The sequence below is a fragment of the Ornithorhynchus anatinus genome (genome assembly GCF_004115215.2).
Source record: "Ornithorhynchus anatinus isolate Pmale09 chromosome Y5 unlocalized genomic scaffold, mOrnAna1.pri.v4 Super_Scaffold_Y5, whole genome shotgun sequence".
Lineage (NCBI taxonomy): Eukaryota > Metazoa > Chordata > Mammalia > Monotremata > Ornithorhynchidae > Ornithorhynchus > Ornithorhynchus anatinus.
In genome coordinates this window covers 185,474-206,241 of record NW_024396670.1, presented here as the reverse complement: position 1 = coordinate 206,241, position 20,768 = coordinate 185,474, and the positions used below count along the sequence as shown (strand labels likewise).

General features: G+C 48.4%; 1 long non-coding RNA gene across 2 annotated transcripts in view; it reads left to right on the top strand.

Annotated features, from left to right (window-relative positions):
* LOC114808725 overlaps positions 1–20,768 on the top strand; it is a 72,071-nt gene that overhangs the window by 9,966 nt on the left and 41,337 nt on the right. The window contains exons 1-2 of one of the 2 annotated variants that reach the window (XR_003756518.2): positions 15,359–15,399; positions 16,073–16,184. This is a non-coding gene — a long non-coding RNA (uncharacterized LOC114808725). Of the gene's footprint in view, positions 1–15,358; positions 15,400–16,072; positions 16,185–20,768 lie in introns of those variants that run through there. The other variant, XR_003756517.2, reaches the window with a different exon arrangement.

Sequence of the window (20,768 nt, the reverse complement as noted above, 5' to 3'; positions counted from 1 at the left end):
ACAAATGAAAGCTTAATTACAAAAGATCTACGGGGAGATCTTTAATAAGATCTTTTGTAATTAATTCTTTAATAAGAATTTTAAAGTGGGGAGAGTGGTCAGCTGTCCTACTTAAAGAGGGAGGGAATTCCAGGTCAGAGGCGGAACGTGGGTGAGAGGTCAGTGGCAAAATAAATGATTCCTATATCTAATATCTTTTAATCTAGTAGTATTTAGTATTTATTGAGCACTTACTTTGTGCAAGGCACTGTACTAAGCGCTTAGAATGTACAAATTGGTAACAGAGACAGTCCCTGCCCTTTGACAGGCTTACAGTCTAATCGGGGGAGACAGACAGACAATAACAATGGCAATAAATAGAATCAAGAGAAAGAACATCTCATTAAAGCAACAGCAAATAGAATCAAGATGATGGACATCTCATTAACAAAATAAATAGGGTGATGAAGATATATACAGTTGAGCAGATGAGTACAGTGCTGAGGGGAGGGGAAGGGAGAGGGGGAGGAGCAGAGGGAAAGGGGGAAGAGGGATTAGCTATGGAGAGGTGAAGGGGTGGGTAGAGGGAGCAGAGGGAAAAGGGGAGCTCAGTCTGGGAAGGCCTCTTGGAGGAGGTGAGCTTTAAGTAGGGTTTTGAAGAGGGGAAGAGAATTAGTTTGGCAGAGGTGAGGAGGGAGGGCATACCAGGACCGCAGGAGGACGTGGCCCAGGGGTCGACGGCAGGATAGGCGAGAACGGGGGATGGTGAGGAGGTGGATGGCAGAGGAGCGGAGTGTTTGGGGTGGGCAGTAGAAAGAAAGAAGGGAGGAGAGGTAGGAAGGGGCAAGGTGATGGAGAGCCTTGAAGCCTAAAGTGAGAAATTTTTGTTTTGTGCGGAGGTTGATAGGCAACCACTGGAGGATTTTAAGAAGGGGAGTGACATGCCTAGAGCGTTCCTGCAGGAAGATGAGCCAGGTAGCGGAGTGAAGAATAGACTGGAGTGGGGAGAGACAGGAGGAAAGGGAATGTCTGCCTCCCCCTGTAGACAAGGACTTGTGGACAAGGACTGCATTTACAGAAAGTGCTCAATAAATACAACTGATTAAGTATATTCTTCCAAGTGCTCAGGTTTGTTTAAAGGTGCTGTAGTAATGAGCATAGATAGCATGTAATTAAAAGGTACAGATCCACGTGCATTTCTTCACTCCACTGTCTGTCCTTCAATTTCACACCACCTATTGACAACTCTGGATCATATCCTTGGTATATTTCCACTTCTGTAGTGCTCAAGCCACAGAGTACCATGGGTAGAAATCAAGACAGTGGGCTGACCTCATCAATCTCTAACATCCTATCGTGCTTTAAGTCTGCCCTCCCCTCTACCCAGCAACAACACCTCTCATTTCTTATTGACTTCCGTGCCCCCTGCCTGAGCCAGGTATTTCAGCCTTTACCTCCCTCTTTAAAAACTCTGTTTTTCTATCTCCCATCTCTTGTCCTAATGATCTTTCCACTCATTTAAGTGATAAAACTGAAAACATCAAACCTGATCTCCCAAAACCCCTCCACAACCTCTACAACCATACCTCTTTCTACCCACTTATTGACCCCTAGCGGTATCCCAAGAGGAGATTTCTTCTTAAAACCCATCCCCCCACCTATGACCCCTTTTGCCCCTCATTAAAATATTTGCCCCCTCCCTTTCTCTCTCCCTAACTGCCATTTCCAAATATTCTTCTACTCTATTATTTTCCCTATCTGGAATTTATCTTATTCATTCATTCATATATATTAAGCACTTACTGTGTGCAGACCATACTAAGCCCTTGGGAAAGTACAGTATAACAATAAAGAGTTACAGTCCCTGACCACAACAAGCTTACAGTCTAGATGGGGAGGAGACAGTCATCAATATAAATAAATACAGTTACAGATATATACATAAGTGCTGTGGGGCTGGGAGAGGGGGGAAGATCAAAGGGAGCAAGGCAGAAGGATGCAGAAGAGAATAGGAGATGAGGAAAAGTAGGTCTTAGTCTGAGAAGGCTCGTTGGGGAAGATGTGCCTTCAATACAGGCAGCAGTGGCGCTGCCCGAAGCAGCGTGGCGCAGTGGAAAGAGCACGGGCTTTGGAGTCAGGGCTCATGAGTTTGAATCCCAGCTCTGCCACTTGTCAGCTGTGTGACTGTGGGCAAGTCACTTAACTTCTCTGTGCCTCAGTTCCCTCATCTGTAAAATGGGGATTATGACTGTGAGCCCCACGTGGGACAACCTGATTTTCCTGTGTCTACCCCAGCGCTTAGAACAGTGCTCTGCACATAGTAAGCGCTTAACAAATACCAAAAAAAAAAAAAAATACAGCTTTGAAGCGGGAGAAAGAGTAATTGTGTGGCAGATTTGAGAAGGGAGGGAGTTCCAGGCCAGAGGCAGGATGTGGAACAGGCTTCGGGCGGCGAGGCAGGCAAGATCTAGGCACAGTGAGAAAATTAGCACCAGAGGATTGAAGTATGTAGGTTGGGTTGTAGAAGGAGAGAAGTGAGGTGAAGTAGGAGAGGGCAAGTGTTGTAGTGTTTTAAAGCCAATGGTATAGAGGTATAGAGGTATTTAGCCTTATAGGATGGGAATGACATGTCCTGAATGTTTCTGTAGAAAAATGATCTGGGCAGAAGAGTGATATATGGCCTAGATTGGGGAGAGGCAGGAGGCTGGGAGGTCAGCAAAGAGGTTGATGCAGTAATCTAGGTGGAATAGGATGAGTGATTGTATTAATGTGGTAGCAGTTTGGATGGAGAGGAAAGAGTGGAATTTAGTGATGTTGTGAAGTTGGGACCAAGAGGATTTGTTGAATATGTGGGTTGAATGAGAGAAAGGAGTCAAGGATGACATCAAGATTATGCACTTGTGAGACAGGAAGGATGGTGGTGCCATCTACAGTGACGGGAAAGTCTGGGAGAGGACAGTGTTTGGGTGGGAAGATGAGGACATGCTAAATTTGAAATGACAGAAGGACATCAAAGATAAGATATCTTAAAGGCAGGAAGAGATGCGAGCTTGGGGAGAGAGAGATGAGACAGATTTTAATGTCCTTCTTCCCACTGCATACTAAGTTTCTTGTTGGAGAGATCACAGTCTGGCTTAGTAATAGACCACGGGCCTGGGAATCAGAAAGACCTGTGTTCTAATCCTGCCTTTGCCACATATCTGTTATGTGACTTCACTTCTCTGTGCCTCAGTTACCTCACCTGCAAAATGGGTTTAAAACTGTGAGCCCCAGGCGGGAAAGCGAAAGGGACTGTATCTAACCTGATTAACTTGTATTTACCCCCAGGGCTTAGAACAGTGCTTGGCACATAGTAAGTGTTAACAAGTACCATCATTATTATTTTTAATTATCAGATCCACCATCTCAGTTGTATGGTACTTTCCCAAGTGCTTAGTGTGTTTTGCACCCATTGATTGTTCTTCAGCTGCTCACTCTCCAGTGGCTCCTTCCCCATGATTTCACCCATGCCCTTGTATTTTCTATCCTCAGTAAACCCTCCCGTTATCCCAGGGCTCTCTCCAAATATCGCTCCATTCCCTTCCTACTCTTTTCTCCAACTCCCTTGAGCAAGTTGCCTACACTTGCTTTCTCCCTGACCCTTTGTAATTTGGCTTTTGGCCCTTTCACTCCACAGAAACTCCCCCTCAAAGGCACCAGTGCACCCCCTCCTCTTTTTTTGTGACATATGTTAAATGCTTACTATGTATCAGGCATGTTCAATGCGCTGCGGTAGATACAAACTATACAGATTGGACAGTGTCCATAACCCACATGGGATTCACAGTCTTAAACACCATTTTGCAGATGAGATAACTGAGGCACAGAGAAGTTAAGTGACATCTAAAGTCACACAGCAGACAGTGATTAAACTATAATAATAATGTTGGTATTTGTTAAGTGCTTACTATGTGCAGAGCACTGTTCGAAGCACTGGGGTAGATACAGGGTCATCAGGTTGTCCCACATGAGGCTCACAGTTAATCCCCATTTTACAGATGAGGAAACTGAGGCACCAAGAAGTGAAGTGACTTGCCCACAGTCACACAGCTGACAAGTGACAGAGCCGGGATTCGAGCCCATGACCTATGACTCCAAAGCCCAGGCTCTTTCCACTAAGCCATGCTGCTTCTCTCTATAAGCCCACTGTGGGCAGGGATTGTCTCTATTACCGTATTGTATTTTCCAAGCGCTTAGTACAGAATTCTGCACACAATAAACACTCAGTAAATATGACCAAATGAAATGAATAAATGAAGTGATGGAGCTGGGATTAGAACTCTTGTCCTCTGACTCCCAGGCCCATGCTTTTTCCACAAGGACATGCTACTTCCTTCTTTCCAAATCCAACAGACTCTTCTCCGTCCTAATTCTCCTCAACCTATTAGCTGCCTTAATAATAATGTTGGTATTTGTTAAGCGCTTACTATGGGCAGAGCACTGTTCTAAGTCGTGGGGTAGATATAGGGTAATCAGGTTGTCCCACGTGAGGCTCACAGTTAATCCCCATTTTACAGATGAGGTAACTGAGGCACAGAGAAGTTAAGTGACTTTCCCACAGTCACACAGCTGACAAGTGGCAGAGCCAAGAGTCAAACTCATGACCTCTGACTCAGAAGCCCAGGCTCTTTTCCACTGAGCCACGCTGCTTCCCTTCACCACTGTATAATACCTGCTTCTCCTGGAAACATTATCCAAGCTTGGCTTCATTTACACTGTCCTCTTCTGGTTCTCTGTCTAACTTTCTGGCTGCCCCTTCTCAGTCTCTTTTCCTGGCTGCCCCTTTTCTGCTTCCCACCACCTTACTATGATTCATTCATTCAGCCATATGAACTGAGCACTTTCTGTGTGCAGAGCACTCTACTAAGCACTTGGAAAGTGCAATTTGGCAACAAATAGAGACAATGCTACCCTCAAATTTAACATCTCCAAAACAGAACTATTCATCTTCCTACCCATATCTTGTTCTCTTACTGACTTTTCAAACAGTAGAAAACACCAGAACTCTCTTGATCTCATAAGCCCAATAACCTTGGCACTATTTTAACTCATGTTTCTCAGGCAACCCATTTATTCAGTCTGTCACCAATTCCTGTCCATTAAATCTTCCTAACTTCTCAAGTCTCTGCCGTTTCTTCTTTACCAAAACTGTTTCTATGGTTGTCCAAATAGTTATGATATTCCCCTCCTTGTTGATCACCCCATCTCCAGTCTCTCATCCCTCTAATCCATAGGTTACTCTGTTGATGGGACCATTTTTTGGAAAAAAAAAGTTCAGTCCACATCTCTGCTCCTCAAAACCTCCAATGATTACCCAAATCAACCCATCCCTTCTCCCCTCTATTGGCACCTTATAAAAACTCTCATGCCTTCCTTTCTTCCCTCCTTGACTACCGTCTTCAACACTCCCTCTCCAGTGGCTTGTTCCCCACTGCCTTCAAATGCCCATATCTCCCCCATCCTAAAAAAACCCTTCCTTGATCCACAGCCCCCTCCAGTTACCATCCTATCTCCCTCCTTCCATTCTTCTCTGAACTCCTTGAGTGAGTCTTCTACACTAAATGCCTCTTATTCCTCTCCTCCATCTCTCTCCTGGACCTCCTCCAATCTGGCTTCCATTCCCTTCGCACCACTGAAACAACCTTCTCAAAGGATACCAGTGATCACCTTCTTGCCAAATCCAACCGCTCTTACTCCATCCTAACCTCCTAATCCTAATCAAGCTGGTTTTGACACTGTGGACCATCCCCTTCTCTTGGATACATTGTCCAACCTTGGTCTCACTGACTCCATCCTCTCCTGATTCTCCTCTTATCTCTCTGGTCATTCATTCTCAGTCTCCGTCATGGGTTCCTCCTCCCCTCCCATCCTCTAACTGTAGGGGTCCCTCAGATTCAGTTCTTGGTCCCCTTCTATTCTCCATCTACACTTACTCCCTTGGAGAATCCATTCGCCCCCAAGTCTTCAACTACCATCTCTATGCAGATGACACCCAAATCTACATCTCTCCTGTTGTCTCCCCATCCCTCCAGGTTTGCATCTCCTCCTGCCTTCAGGACATCTCTACTTGGATGTCTTCCTGCCACATCAAACTCAACATGTCCAAGACAGAGCTCCTAATTTTCTCTCCCAAACCCTGTCCTCTCCCTGTCTCCCTGACTGTGGATGGTACACCCGTCATTCCCTTCTCACAAGCTCACCAGCTTGGTTTCATCGTTGACCCCTCTCTCTCATTCAACCCTCATATTCAATCTGTCACTAAGTCCTGTCGGTCTCAATCTTCCCAACATTGCCAAGATCCTCCTTTTCCTCTCATCTAAACCGCTGCCACAGTAGTACAATCGTTCATCCTCTCCCAACTGGATTACTGCAACATCGTCTTTTTTTTTACCTCCCAACTTCCTGCCTTACCCCATTTCAATCCATACTTCACTCAGCTGCCTGGATCATCTTTCTTCTGAAATGTTCAGGGCATGTCTCCCCCTTTCTCAAAAATTCCCAATGGTTGCCTATCTACCTCTGTATCCAAGAAAAACACCTCACTATTGACTTTAAAGCTCTCCTCTCCTAACCTCACCCTTCTTCTCTCCTTCTACATCCCATCCTGGACACTCCACTCATCTGGTGCTAACTTTCTTACTGTGTCTTGATCTCATGTGGCCCACATCTTATCTCTGGCCTGAAACACCCTCCCTCCTCATAGCCACCAGACAATGCATCTCCTCCTATTCAGCCCTGCTGAAGGCACACCTCCTCCAAGGAACCATCCCACCTTTTCCTCAGCTCCCCCTCCCTTCCATGCCACAATGTCTAGCCCACCAAACAACACTGTCATAAATATGTATATATCTATAATTCTCTATTTATATTGATGTCTTTTTTCTTGTGTTGATGTCAGTTTCTCCCCATCTAGGCTGTGAATCCATTGTGGACATGGAGTGTCTCTCTTTATTAGCTATATTGTACTTTCCAAGTGCTTAGTACAATGCTCTGCACACAGTAAGCTCTCAATACATATGAATGAATGAATGAATGAATGAATGAATGAACTGAGGATGAGGGAGAGCCCCATGACTATGAGGCTGCTGTTAATCTTGTAGTAAACCCGAGTCTAATCTTGCAGGACCAGACCATACAAAACCCTGACCTCTTGTTGTTTGTTGACAGCTTCTGCCTTTGAGATGATCAAGGTTGACTCAAATCAGGCTATGCGATCTGTTTCAAGCATGATATTCTAGAATCGCAGACCCTGACACCTTATTATTTTTCACAACAGGCTGAGTTAGTTGCTCTACCTCAAGCTTGCACTTTGGCTTGTGGATAGAGGGCAACACTCTATAATGACACCTGATATGACTTTGGGGTTGTGTACAATTTTGGTTCCCTCTGGCAACGAAAAGGTTTCCTCATGGCCGCAGGAACCCGTATCCAAAATAGTCCCCTGTGGCTTCCCTTTGGGATGCATTTTACTTCTCAGGTTCCTTACTGTTGTAAAAAGTGTGGCACTTTCCTCCTGTCTTGACCCTGTGTCCAGGGGTAATGCCTTTGCAGATGCTGCTGCATGGGTGGTGGCTCTGGATTCCTCACAAAATTCTGATATTACTGCTCTTGTTTCTCTCCCTTCTATTCTCTGGATGTCCCTCCACGATCTGATCTCACTAAAGAAAGTAGCCTCTCTGGAGGAGGTAAATTCTTGGTTTAACTCTAAAATCTTGGCTAACTCTAAAATGATAATAATAATAACAATAATAAAATGCAGTCAAACCACATCTGGATTCCTCCTGATGGTCCCCAGTGACCTCCTAATTACTCCCCTTGCTGAGTTACCTTTCCTTGCCCACCTGGCCCAAGCGTGGCTCAGTGGAAAGAGCACGGGCTTTGGAGTCAGAGCTCATGAGTTCGAATCCCAGCTCTGCCACTTGTTGGCTGTGTGACTGTGGGCAAGTCACTTAACTTCTCTGTGCCTCAGTTCCCTCATCTGTAAAATGGGGATTAAGACTGTGAGCCCCACGTGGGACAACCTGATTCCCCTGTGTCTACCCCAGCGCTTAGAACAGTGCTCGGCACATAGTAAGCGCTTAACAAATACCAACATTATTATTATTATTAAGGACATGCCCATGCGAGCAAAATGGAAATGGTTGCCTCTCTCTCAAATCTCTGGTTTGCACCCAAAATCAGACAATTGGTAGGCCAATATGTTGAAAGACTCTCAATGTGCCAGGAAAATAACATTGGAGGAGGCACTGTAGTACCCTGGGTGAGCACACCCTGCATCTTGGGGATTATTTATGAATATACAGATTGATTTTCTAGCCTTTTTGCACTGAATGGCCCAAGGATAATTCAACTGTCTCCTCTGGGTATCCCCGGATTCTGTGTTATTACTGTCATATATTGTGATAATTTATTTAATCGTTGTCATTTACCTCGCCTACCTCACCGAGACCCTTCAATCCTCCCACCCCCTCCGGTCTGCCCACCCCAGTCCTCACCTCTCCCACCCCCTCTGCCACCAACTCCCCCCCAGCCCCTCACACTGCTCCCACCCCTCCCTCCTGCCCCTTCCCTGGAATCCCTCCTCAGCACCACCCCTTGTCTGGCAAGACTCCATGGGAAACATTTGGGTTAGCTCGTCAAGGCTGACCCCCACTCCATCCTGCCTCATTAATTGCACAGCGCCAGTGCAGTGCCAACCCCGGGTGGGAGGAAGATGGACCTGCCGGAGGAAGGAGGCCCCACAGCAGAAACAAGACCATACAGTGAATGGCCACCTAGGACATACCGCCTCGCTAATCTTGGGGCCCCAGAGATATCTGGAAGGGAGCATCAAGCCAGGTGGCCAATGCCTCCCTCCCCTCTGCCCATACAGGGCTCCTTTTGTTCTTGGCACTCCAGAGGGGATATAAGGCAGTGCATGCAGGGGAGGGTGCAGTGCGATCTCTCGAAGTCCGCCAGCCGCCATGGACTATCAACCTGGACTTATCCTCCTCTTTCCTTGGTATTTTGTTATTATCGATATATGGGGGATGGACAGTCTACGGCAGGCTCCGGTCCATCTGGGTACAATTGGTGTAGTCGGCAGGATATTGGAGAAATGAGATCTGGTGGGGAGAAACCTCACCAGGGGAAATCCCAGAATGGCCTTCCACATCAATGTGGGGTGGGGTAGCTCATGTCTTAGATGCGTGCAGGCCCCCCAGGAGTATGGAAAGGCTCCCAAGACTCCTGCGGGCTTGGAAAGGCCACTGGAAGAGGCCGGGAATGCCCGAGTTGGGAAAGAAAGGAAAAGAATGGCTGCCATGGCGGGCTGGCCATTGTTAGTAACTTTACGGATAGCCACTGATTCGACCCTAGCGGCAGAGGCCCGGACCCCCACTGAGTTAGTAAAAGTCCTGATGGAGGCAATGGGGGCATCCCAGTCGAAAGAATGGTACCGAGGGGCTGCAGCTGTGGCCTGGTCCCTCTTGTGGGCTGCTTGGATGATTGCAGAGGCGAAAATGCGGGCAGAGGCCCGGGGTTATGTACTGGAGGGAGAAATAGAGAAATAGAGAAGGAGCGTGGCTCAGTCGAAAAAGACCGGGCTTGGGAGCCAGAGGTCATGGGTTCGAATCTCGCCTCTGACACTTAGCTGCGTGACTGTGGGCAAGTCACTTCACTTCTCTGTGCCTCAGTTCCCTCATCTGTAAAATGGGGATTAACTGTGAGCTTCATGTGGGACAACCTCATTCCCCTGTATCTCTCCCAGCGCTTAGAACAGTGCTCTGCACATAGTAAGTGCTTAACAAATACCAACATTATTATTATTATTATTAAATAGCTCAGAGATGAGACAAGCTGGCTCAGGAATGGGACTTGTGTGCATTTACCACCTTGCTAGCCTCTGGAAAGGCTGGAGGGCAGAGGATGAAGTTAGAGAATTTAGCATGTAGCTTCCTGTGGTTGGGGGATGCAAAGATCTGGAAGCCTTGGGAGGCGGAGAGTGAGGAGGAGGACCGGTATGATGCTGTAGAGTGCAGGTCCGTCCTCTGCTCCAGCGGAAAGTGCTGGCAGAGCAATTGCTCCCAGATGGGGCCCCTGGGGAAGGGCCCATTATGGAGAAAATGACCATTCGGGAGTACATGGCAGCTGAACTTATCAAGCTCACCAAGCCTCTTAAACAGAATCTCCGTGAAACAATAGCCGCTTGGTTGATGTGGTAGTGGGACACAGGAGATAGCTTTTCCCAATTGGGGATGAGGTAGGTGGTTTATGCTGCCACTTTCCACGGGCCCAACCAGGCTGTCTTTACAGTGGGGATGAAGAATAAGCTTTTGTCAAGCGCTCCACGGAAACGGCATAGGCCCCTCATATCCTTGCTGAGCCTCATGGTGGGACAAGATGTCTATGATTGGGGGGAAGCGATAGCCAACGTAGGGGAGACAAAAAAGGGCTGTGGCAGACTGCACTTTGTGACATGGGTTAAGTTGGCAGATAGGGCCCCGTCAGGCTGGACCCGGTCATGTGCCAAGCGCCCTGGGGGATGGGGTCCTATCAGCGTGACATGTAAGCAAGTATGGTATGATCTGGTGCAAGCAGGGATTGATAAAGCACAGATTGACGAACAACCAAATGCGGTTCTCATAAAGTTATGGAAGGACTTGAGACCAGAAAAGCAGTTCTGCAGGATCCCTACTGTCCCTCCCCAGAAGAAAACAGAGGGTAGCCGCGAATCAAAAAGGGGGATCATAGAGGAATTGGATTATGGTTGGGTGGCACCAGCCCGCCTAGACTAGGAGTGGGTCTGAGGTTGCCCCAGTGTATGGGCCATTGGTGGTGATTGGAGGCCCCATGTTGCTCTGACCATCCACTGGGGACCCCATAACTGTAACATGGGCCCTGGTGGATACTGGGGCAGAATGTACCCTCATTTGTAGAACTCGGGATCCCAGGTGACTATTGATAGCTATGGGAGTAAGGGGATCTGAGTAAAACGAACCCCGTTGTCGAGGAGCATGAGGTGGATACCTCCTAAGGAATATGTAGTGCATATATCCCCTGAACCAGAAAACATATGAGGGGTGGATATTCTGGCAGGGCAGACTCTACAGACTTCTGCCACGGAGTTCCACTTGTGAGTGGGAGTGATTAAGGCTGTACTAAGAGGTAGTGCAAAATGGGAACCCATATGGCTCCCAGCTCCCTGCCCAGTGGTCAGTACCCGGCAGTATCAGCTCCCTGGCGGAAAGGAGGATATCTCACAGACAGTAAGGGCATTGGAGGAGACAGGGATCACATGGCCCACACAGTCTCCTTTTAACAGCCGTGTGTGGCCGGTTCGAAAAACAGTCGGGTCATGGCATATTCATTCAATAGTATTTATTGAGCGCTTACTATGTGCAGAGCACTGTACTAAGCGCTTGGAATGTACAAATTGGTAACTGATAGAGACAGTCCCTGCCCTTTGACGGGCTTACAGTCTAATCGGGGGAGACGGCAGACAAGATCAATAGCAATAATGGACAGAAGACACGGTTCAGGACATTAGATTTGACAGGTATATGAGTAGAGATAGTAGCTGAAGTGTGAATTGAGCCTTTACGGATTCCCCCGAGCTCCACAGAGAAGCAGTGTGGCACAGTGGATAGAGCACGGGCTTGGGAGACAGAGGTCATGGGTTCAAATGCTAGCTCAGCCACTTGTCAGCTGTGTGACCTTAGGCAAGTCACTTAACTTTTCTGGGCCTCAGTTACCCCAGCTGTAAAATGGGGATTAAGACTATGAGCCCCTTATGGGACAACCTGAACACCTTGTATCCTCCCCAGCGCTTAGAACAGTGCTTTACACATCGTAAGTGCTTAACAAATGCCATCATCATCATCATTACAGGCTGCACTGGCTGAGGTTCTCAGAGAACATGGGAAGTACAAAACTCGGGGAGGAGAGGAATGAAGTTAATGCTGGGTGAAAAGCAGGCAGATGGGGATTTGGGCCAGTGGGTTGAAAGGACAGGGATGGGATGACCTGTCTCCTCTGCAGCCTTGCATTCTGTCTCCTCACCTTGCCGCCCTGTCCTCTCTTCCCACTCTCGACGATCAGGTCTCCGCTCTCAACTCCACCCTCACTACTCATCTCGACTCTCTCGCCCCCCTTTCCCTCCGCCGCTCTCGCTCCACTAACCCACAGCCCTGGATCACCTCCTCCGTCCGCCTCCTACGCTCCTATGCTCGAGCTGCTGAGCGCCGCTGGCGAAAGTCCAAGCACCAAGCCGACCTCACACACTTCAAATTTATCCTTTCCTGCCTTAACTCTGCCCTCTCCTCCGCCAGGCAAAGCTTCTTCTCCTCCCTCATCGACACCCATGCCCGTCACCCCCGCCGATTGTTCCGGACCTTTAACTCTCTCCTTAGGCCCCCTGTTCCTCCCCCTCCCCCATCTCTCACCCCTAATGATCTGGCCACCTATTTCCTCACGAAAATCAACACGATCAGGTCTGAGCTCCCCAAAGTCACCCCTCCGCCTCTCCCCTCCCCCCCAACTACCCCCTCCCCTACTTTCCCATCCTTCCCTGCAGTATCCTCAGAGGAGATCTCCTCCCTCCTCGCAAGTGCCACCCCCTCCACCTGCGCCTCGGACCCCATTCCCTCTCACCTTCTTAAAACCATCGCCCCTGCCCTCCTCCCTTCCTTAACTTCTATTTTTAACCACTCAATCTCCAAGGGCTCCTTCTCCTCTGCCTTCAAACACGCCCACGTCTCCCCCATCCTAAAAAAACCCGCTCTTGACCCCACTTCCCCCTCCAGTTATTGTCCTATCTCCCTACTACCCTTCCTTTCCAAAATCTTAGAACGAGTCGTCTACAATCGATGCCTAGAATTCCTTAACTCCCATTCTCTCCTAGACCCCCTCCAATCTGGCTTCCGTCCCCTCCACACTACCGAGACTGCTCTCTCTAAGGTCACCCATGACCTCCTTCTTGCCAAATCCAATGGCTCCTACTCCATTCTGATCCTCCTTGACCTCTCTGCTGCCTTTGACACTGTCGACCATCCCCTCCTCCTCCGTACCTTATCTCACCTTGGCTTCACGGACTCTGTCCTCTCCTGGTTCTCCTCTTACCTCTCTGGCCGATCATTCTCGGTCTCCTACGCTGGAGCCTCCTCCCCCTCCCATCCTTTAACTGTTGGAGTTCCTCAAGGGTCAGTTCTTGGCCCTCTTCTGTTCTCCATTTACACTCACTCCCTCGGTGAACTCATTCGCTCTCACGGCTTTGACTACCATCTCTACGCAGATGACACGCAGATCTACATCTCCGCCCCTGTCCTCTCCCCCTCCCTTCAGGCTCGCATCTCCTCCTGCCTCCGGGACGTCTCCACCTGGATGTCTGCCCGCCACCTAAAACTCAACATGAGCAAGACTGAGCTCCTCATCTTCCCTCCCAAGCCCGGTCCGCTCCCAGACTTCTCCATCACCGTGGATGGCACGACCATCCTTCCCGTCCCGCAGGCCCGCAATCTCGGTGTCATCCTTGACTCGTCCCTCTCGTTCACCCCACACATCCTATCCGTTACCAAGACCTGCCGGTTTCACCTCTACAATATCGCCAAGATCCGCCCTTTCCTCTCCACCCAAACGGCTACCTTACTATTACGGGCTCTCGTTATATCCCGGCTAGACTACTGTGTCAGCCTTCTCTCTGACCTCCCTTCCTCCTCTCTCGCCCCGCTCCGGTCTATTCTTCACTCCGCTGCCCGGCTCATCTTCCTGCAGAAACGATCTGGGCATGTCACTCCCCTTCTTAAACAACTCCAGTGGTTGCCTATCGACCTCCGCTCCAAACAAAAACTCCTCACTCTAGGCTTCAAGGCTCTCCATCACCTTGCCCCTTCCTACCTCTCCTCCCTTCTCTCTTTCTACCGCCCACCCCGCACGCTCCGCTCCTCTGCCGCCCACCTCCTCGCTGTCCCTCGGTCTCGCCTATCCCGCCGTCGACCCCTGGGTCACGTCCTCCCGCGGTCCTGGAACGCCCTCCCTCCTCACCTCCGCCAAACTGATTCTCTTTCCCTCTTCAAAACCTTACTTAAAAATCACCTCCTCCAAGAGGCCTTCCCAGACTGAGCTCCTCTTCCCCCTCTACTCCCTCTGCCATCCCCCCTTTACCTCTCCGCAGCTAAAGCCTCATTTTCCCCTTTTCCCTCTGCTCCTCCACCTCTCCCTTCCCATCCCCACAGCACTGTACCCGTCCGCTCAACTGTATATATTTTCGTTACCCTATTTATTTTGTTAATGAATTGTACATCGCCTTGATTCTATTTAGTTGCCATTGTTTTTACGAGATGTTCTTCCCCTTGACGCTGTTTAGTGCCATTGTTCTTGTCTGTCCGTCTCCCCCGATTAGACTGTAAGCCCGTCAAACGGCAGGGACTGTCTCTATCTGTTGCCGACTTGTTCATCCCAAGCGCTTAGTACAGTGCTCTGCACATAGTAAGCGCTCAATAAATACTATTGAATGAATGAATGAATGAATGAATGAATGAATGTCTTAAAGTCGTAAGTTCTTAATGTCTTCTTAAACATAAGCTTGACATTATCCTTGACATCTCTCTCATCCAGCTCACACACTCAAACAGTCATGAAATCCTATCAGGTTACCTTCACAGCATCTCTAGAATCCACCCTTTCCTCTTCATCCAAACTGCTACCATGCTAAATATGCATGCCCTCATTTTCAGCCTTGAATACTACATCAGGCACCTCCTTGTCCTCCCTGCTTCCTTCTCTCCCCTCCCCATATTTCACTCTATAGAAAGTACAGTCCATACATTCTCTACTCAAAAACTTTCAAGGGTGCACATCCACCTCTATATTTAACAAAAATTCCTTAAGGCATTCAATTCAATCATAGTTACTAAACTAATAATAATAATAACAGCAGCATTGATTAAGCACTTACTGTGTACCAGGCACTGTTCTAAGCCCTAGAGTAGACAAGTAAATCAGGATGGACACAGTTGCTGTCCCTCATGGGAATCATAGTCTTCACCCCCATTTTACAAATGAGGTAACTGAGGTAAAGAGAATGAAATGACTTCCTCAAATTCAGACAGCAGAAAGGGTGAAGAATAAGGATTAGAATCCAGGTCCTTCTGACTTCCAGATCCATACTCTATTACTAGGCCATGCTGCTGATCTCTTACTACAACCAACCCAACCTGTATACTACACTCCTCCAACGCCAGTTTACTCTCTGTTCATCAATCTCATCTACCCTGCGCATGTTCTCCCTTAGTCATTGTATTCTTCCTTCTCTTTCTTCTTCCCTCAAATAGACTGGAGCGGGGCGAGAGAGGAGGAAGGGAGGTCAGAGAGAAGCCTGGATTAAGTAACTGAGGCAGAGGGAAGGTAAGAGACTTGACTAAGGTCACAAAGCAGACAAAGGACAGAGTTGGGATTAAAACCCAGATTCTGACTCCCAGGTCTCTTCTCTTTCCACTGTACCAAACTACTATTCAATCTTTTTTCCTCTCTATAATTTATTTTTTCTTCCCTGCTAAACGGTATTGAGAATGAGGATCATTACTACTACTGGATAATGCAAAACACTTTAAATACTCTCTACATAGAAGACCCTGTAAACTCCTGGAGGGCATCTACTAATCTGTTCTACTAGCCCAAGAGTTAAGTACAATATTCCACTCACAGTAAGCACTAAATACATGATACTAAGTAGACTATCGGGAATTGAAAAAGATAGAACCAGAGGTGCATTCGTCAGTGCTAAGCATCATGAGGATGTGGTGATACACCTGGGATCCACTTATGTGGTGCTGGACCTTGCTAACACATTTTTTAGTGTGCCCATTCAGGCAGCTGCTCAGGATCATTTCACATGCACTTGGGAAGAACGGCAGTGGACTTCATCATGTTACTGCAAGGGTATATCCATAGCCCCACCATCTGCCATGGGCTGATAGGGTGTGATCTGGAGAAGGGGTCCTCTCTCCCAAAAGGAATCACTCGATTTCATTATATTGACAGTGTTATGCTAACTGGTTTGGATACCCCTGCCTTGCAGGCCTGCCTGAAGCTACTGATAGAGCACCTCCAGGACTGAGGACGTGCGATAAACCCCGACAAGGTGCAGGGACAGGCATCGGTGGTTCAATTCTTGGGGGTCACCTGGTCAGGTAAGAGCCTTCTAATGCGGGGAATGGTTATAGGTAAGATACGTGCACAAGGGCCCCCACATAGGGTTAAGGAATTGCAGGGGTTACTGGGCCTGGTGGGATACTGGAGATTGTATATTCCTCACCTAGCCCAGTGCCTGTGACCGTTGTACTGCTTGCTCGTACTGCCGGTGTACTTGCTTGGTACTCCATTTACACTCACTCCCTTGGTGAATTCATTCGCTCTCACAGCTTTGACTACCATCTCTATGCAGATGACATGCAGAACTGCATCTCTGCCCCTGTCCTTTCCCCCTCCCTTCAGGCTCGCATCTCCTCCTGTCTCCACCTAGATGTTGGTACGCCACCTAAACTCAACATGAGCAAGACTGAGCTCCTCATCTTCCCTCCCAAGCCCGGTCCTCTCGCAGACTTCCCTATCACCGTGGATGGCACGACCATCCTTCCTGTCTCTCAGGCCCGCAATCTCGGTGTCATCCTTGACTCATCTCTCTTGTTCACCCCACACATACTATCCTATACCAAGACCTGCCAGTTTCACCTTTACAATATCGCCAAGATCTGCCCTTTCCTCTCCACCCAAACGGCTACCTTACTGCTACAGGCTCTTGTTATATCCCGGCTAGACTACTGTGTCAGCCTTCTCTCTGATCTCCCTTCCTTCTCTCTCGCCCCACTCCAGTCTATTCTTCACTCTGCTGCCCGGCTCATCTTCCTGCAGAAATTCTCTGGGCATGTCACTCCCCTTCTTAAACACTTCCAGTGGTTGCCTATCAACCTCTGCTCCAAACAAAAACTCCTCACTCTAGGTTTCAAGGCTCTCCATCACCTTGCCCCTTCCTACCTCTCCTCCCTTCTCTCTTTCTACTTCCCACCCTGCACGCTCCACTCCTCTGCCACCCACCTCCTCACCGTCCCTCGGTCTCGCCTATCCCGCCGTCGACCCCTGGGCCACGTCCTCCCGCGGTCCTGGAATGCCCTCCCTCCTCACCTCCGCCAAACTGATTCTCTTCCCCTCTTCAAAACCCGACTTAAAACTCACCTCGTCCAAGAGGCCTTCCCAGACTGAGCTCCCCTTCTCCCTCTACTCCCTCTACCGCCCCCCCCTTCATCTCTCCACAGCTTAACCCTCTTTTACCCCCATTTCCCTCTGCTCCTACCCCTCTACCTTCCCATCCCCTCAGCACTGTACTCGTCTGTTCATCTGTATATGTTTTCATTACCCTATTTATTTTGTTAATGAAATGTACATCGCCTTGATTCTATTTAGTTGCCATTGTTTTTACGAGATGTTCTTCCCCTTGACTCTATTTATTGCCATTGTTCTTGTCTGTCCGTCTCCCCCGATTAGACTGTAAGCCCGTCAAACGGCAGGGACTGTCTCTATCTGTTGCCGACTTGTTCATTCCAAGCGCTTAGTAGAGTGCTCTGTACATAGTAAGTGCTCAATAAATACTATTGAATGAATGAATGGTGCATAAGGGGGCAGGTTGGAATTGGGTGGTAGATGTTCAGGAGGCGTTCAATAAGGCCAAACTGTTAGCCAGACAAGCTCGGGCACTGCAGGCTCCAGAGACCCTGACCCCATGATGCGGCACGTCAGTGTTTACCCAAATGGGTTCGGGTGGGGCCTGTGGCAGCAGCAAGCAGTCACCGTCCTGATTGGATTCTGCTCTCAACAACAATTCAACAGGTAGAGCCCCTTATGAATACGGTCTCTTTCGTGCTGCGGACCAAGTATCCCATCAAAGGGTGGATCGAGGGACTGTTTGACCAACCGAAGTCAGCCGTGGCACAAACGCCTACCCTGTGCAAATGGCATGCATATCTGCAGCAATGGGCGAACTTCTCAGCCAGCCCCACAGAGGCCGAGTTGCACGCCTATTATGGCCAGTGACTTACTTGTCGGACATGGGTCATATTCCGGAACCACCCCCAGGCTGGACAGTAGTCGGGAAGGGGTTGGGCCAATCCCGCAGGAGGCCTGGTACATAGATGGGTCCAGCCGGGGCAACCCCGCCCACTGGATCGCCTTTGCCATTTAGCCCTTCACCAACACTATTTGGATGGGGGTGAGGGGGGGCAGCAGTCAATGGGCCAAGCTGCGGGCAGTTTGGCTGGTGGTAACCAACGAGCCGTGGCCCCCATGGTATGCTTGGATAGTTGGGTGGTGCATAGGGGCCCATCCACCTGGCTGACCCAATGGGCAACTGACGGATGGAAGGTGGGCAACCAGGACCTGTGGGGCAGGGAGATATGGGAAGATATGTGGAAGCTGGCGAGGTGAACCACAAGAACCTCACTATATACCTTGTCTCAGCCCATCTGTGACATTCACCCCCAGGGAATATGGAGGCCGATGCACTAGCCCATGTACGATCCCACCTGGCCAGGACTATGGATGACGTAGCAGACTGGGTACACTGTAAAACCAGGAATAGCGGCGCGAAAATGGCAAGGCAAGTAACCAAAGGGGCAGGCCTCCCATTAAGCCTAGCACAATTACAAGCCATGGTGGATGTCTGTCCTGTATGCGCCCGGAAAAGGCCCAGGCAACTACCCTAAATTGCGTCAGTTCCAACATCACTAAAATCTGCCCTTTCCTCCATCCAAAGTAGTACCACATTAATATAGTCACTTATCCTAATAATGATAATAATGTTATTTCTTAAGTGCTTACTATGTGCAGAGCACTGGTCTAAGCGCTGGGGTAGACACAGGGGAATCAAGTTGTCCCACGTGGGGCTCACAATCTTAATCCCCATTTTACAGATGAGGTAACTGAAGCCCAGAGAAGTGAAGTGACTTGCCCACAGTCACACAGCTGACAAGTGGCTGGGCTGGGATTCGAACTCATGACCTCTGAGTCTATCCTTCCTTGGTTACTGTATCAGCCTTCTTGCTGACCTCCCAGCCTCCTATCTCTCTCCATTCCCATCCATACTTCACTCTTTTCTCTGGATCATTTTTCTACAGAAACATCCAAGACACATTTCCCCGTTCCTTGCGAAATTTCAGTGGTTGCCCATCCGCAGAAGCAGGATGGCATAGTGAGTAGAGTATGGTCCTGGGATTTAGAAGGTCATGAGGTCTGATCCCAGCTCTACCACATGTCTGCTATGTGACCTTGGGCAAGTCACTTCACTTCTCTGAGCCTTGGTTACCTCATCTATAAAATGGGGAGCGTGATTGTGAGCCTCATATGGGACAGGGACTGTGTCCAACCCAATTTACTTGAATCCATCCCAGCGCTTAGTAAGGTGCCTGGCACATAGTAAGCCCTTTGCAAATACTATTATCATCCACCTCTGCATCACACAACAACTCCTCACCGTTGGTTTCAAAGCACTCAATCACCTTGTCCCCTCCTACCTCATCTCCCTACTCTCCTCTACAACCCAGCCTGCAAACTTTGCTCCTTTAATGCTAACCTCCTTACTGAAACTTGATCTCATTTATCTCTCTGCCAACCCCTCATCCACATCCTGCCTCTTGCCTGGAACACCCTCCCTCTTCAGTCTGACAGACAGTGACTCTCCCCAACTTCAGAGACATATTGAAGGCGTATTTCCTCCAAGAAACCTTCCCTGACTAAGCTGTCCTTTCCTTCCCCACACTCCCTTCTTCATCATCCTGACTTGCTCTCTTATTTCACTGCCCCCTCCCAACCCCAGAGCACATATATCCATATCAGTAATTTATTTATCTATATTAATGTCTATCTCCCCCCTCTAGACTTTAAGCTCATTATGTTCAGGGAATGTATGTGTTTATTAGTTATTTTGTATTCTCCCAAGTGCTTAGTACAGTGCTATGCACGTGATAAGCATATAGTAAATATGAAGGAAATATGAAGGGAGGAAGGGAGGGAATTTGAGGTCATGGGTTTATCCAAGTTAGTGTGGGGGTAAACTGGGGCAACAAGATTAACAGAATTGAGGTGTGAAGAGGTGAGTATCATGAGGGGGTTACCAGTATTATCAACAGAGGTGCTGAAGTCCTTGATGAAATTCAAAGTAGGGAGGAGAAAGATCTCATCAAAGTTACCCATGAGGGCTTACAATATGCATAATGGCCTAGAAAAAATAGCATGGGCCTGGGAGTCAGAGGACATGGTATCTAATCCCAGCTCTGCACGTGTCTTCTGTGTGACCTTGGGCAAGTCACTTAACTTCTCTGGGCCTGTTACCTCATCTGTAAAGTGGGGATTCGGACTGTGGGACAGGGACTTTGTATGACCTAACTACCTTGTATCTACCCCAGCACTTAGAACAGTATTTTGGCACATAGTAAGCTCTTAAGTACTACATATTATTTTTCACTCAGTTGTAATTATTGAGCACTTACTGTGTGCCGAGCACTGTACTATTATTACTATTATTATACAAATTCCTTTTTCTGTACACTTGCAAGTAAATATTAGTAGATACTAGTAATTTTTGGAAGGCTAACATATAACAGTAAAAAGTTCATTCTTCATCCATCAGGTGAGATCTCTTTTAAATTTCCCCTTCTCTTCTCTAATTCCTCCTTCTTCCAGTCCCTTTTTTGACTGCCTCAATTTTTCCCAGTAGTATCTCAAGA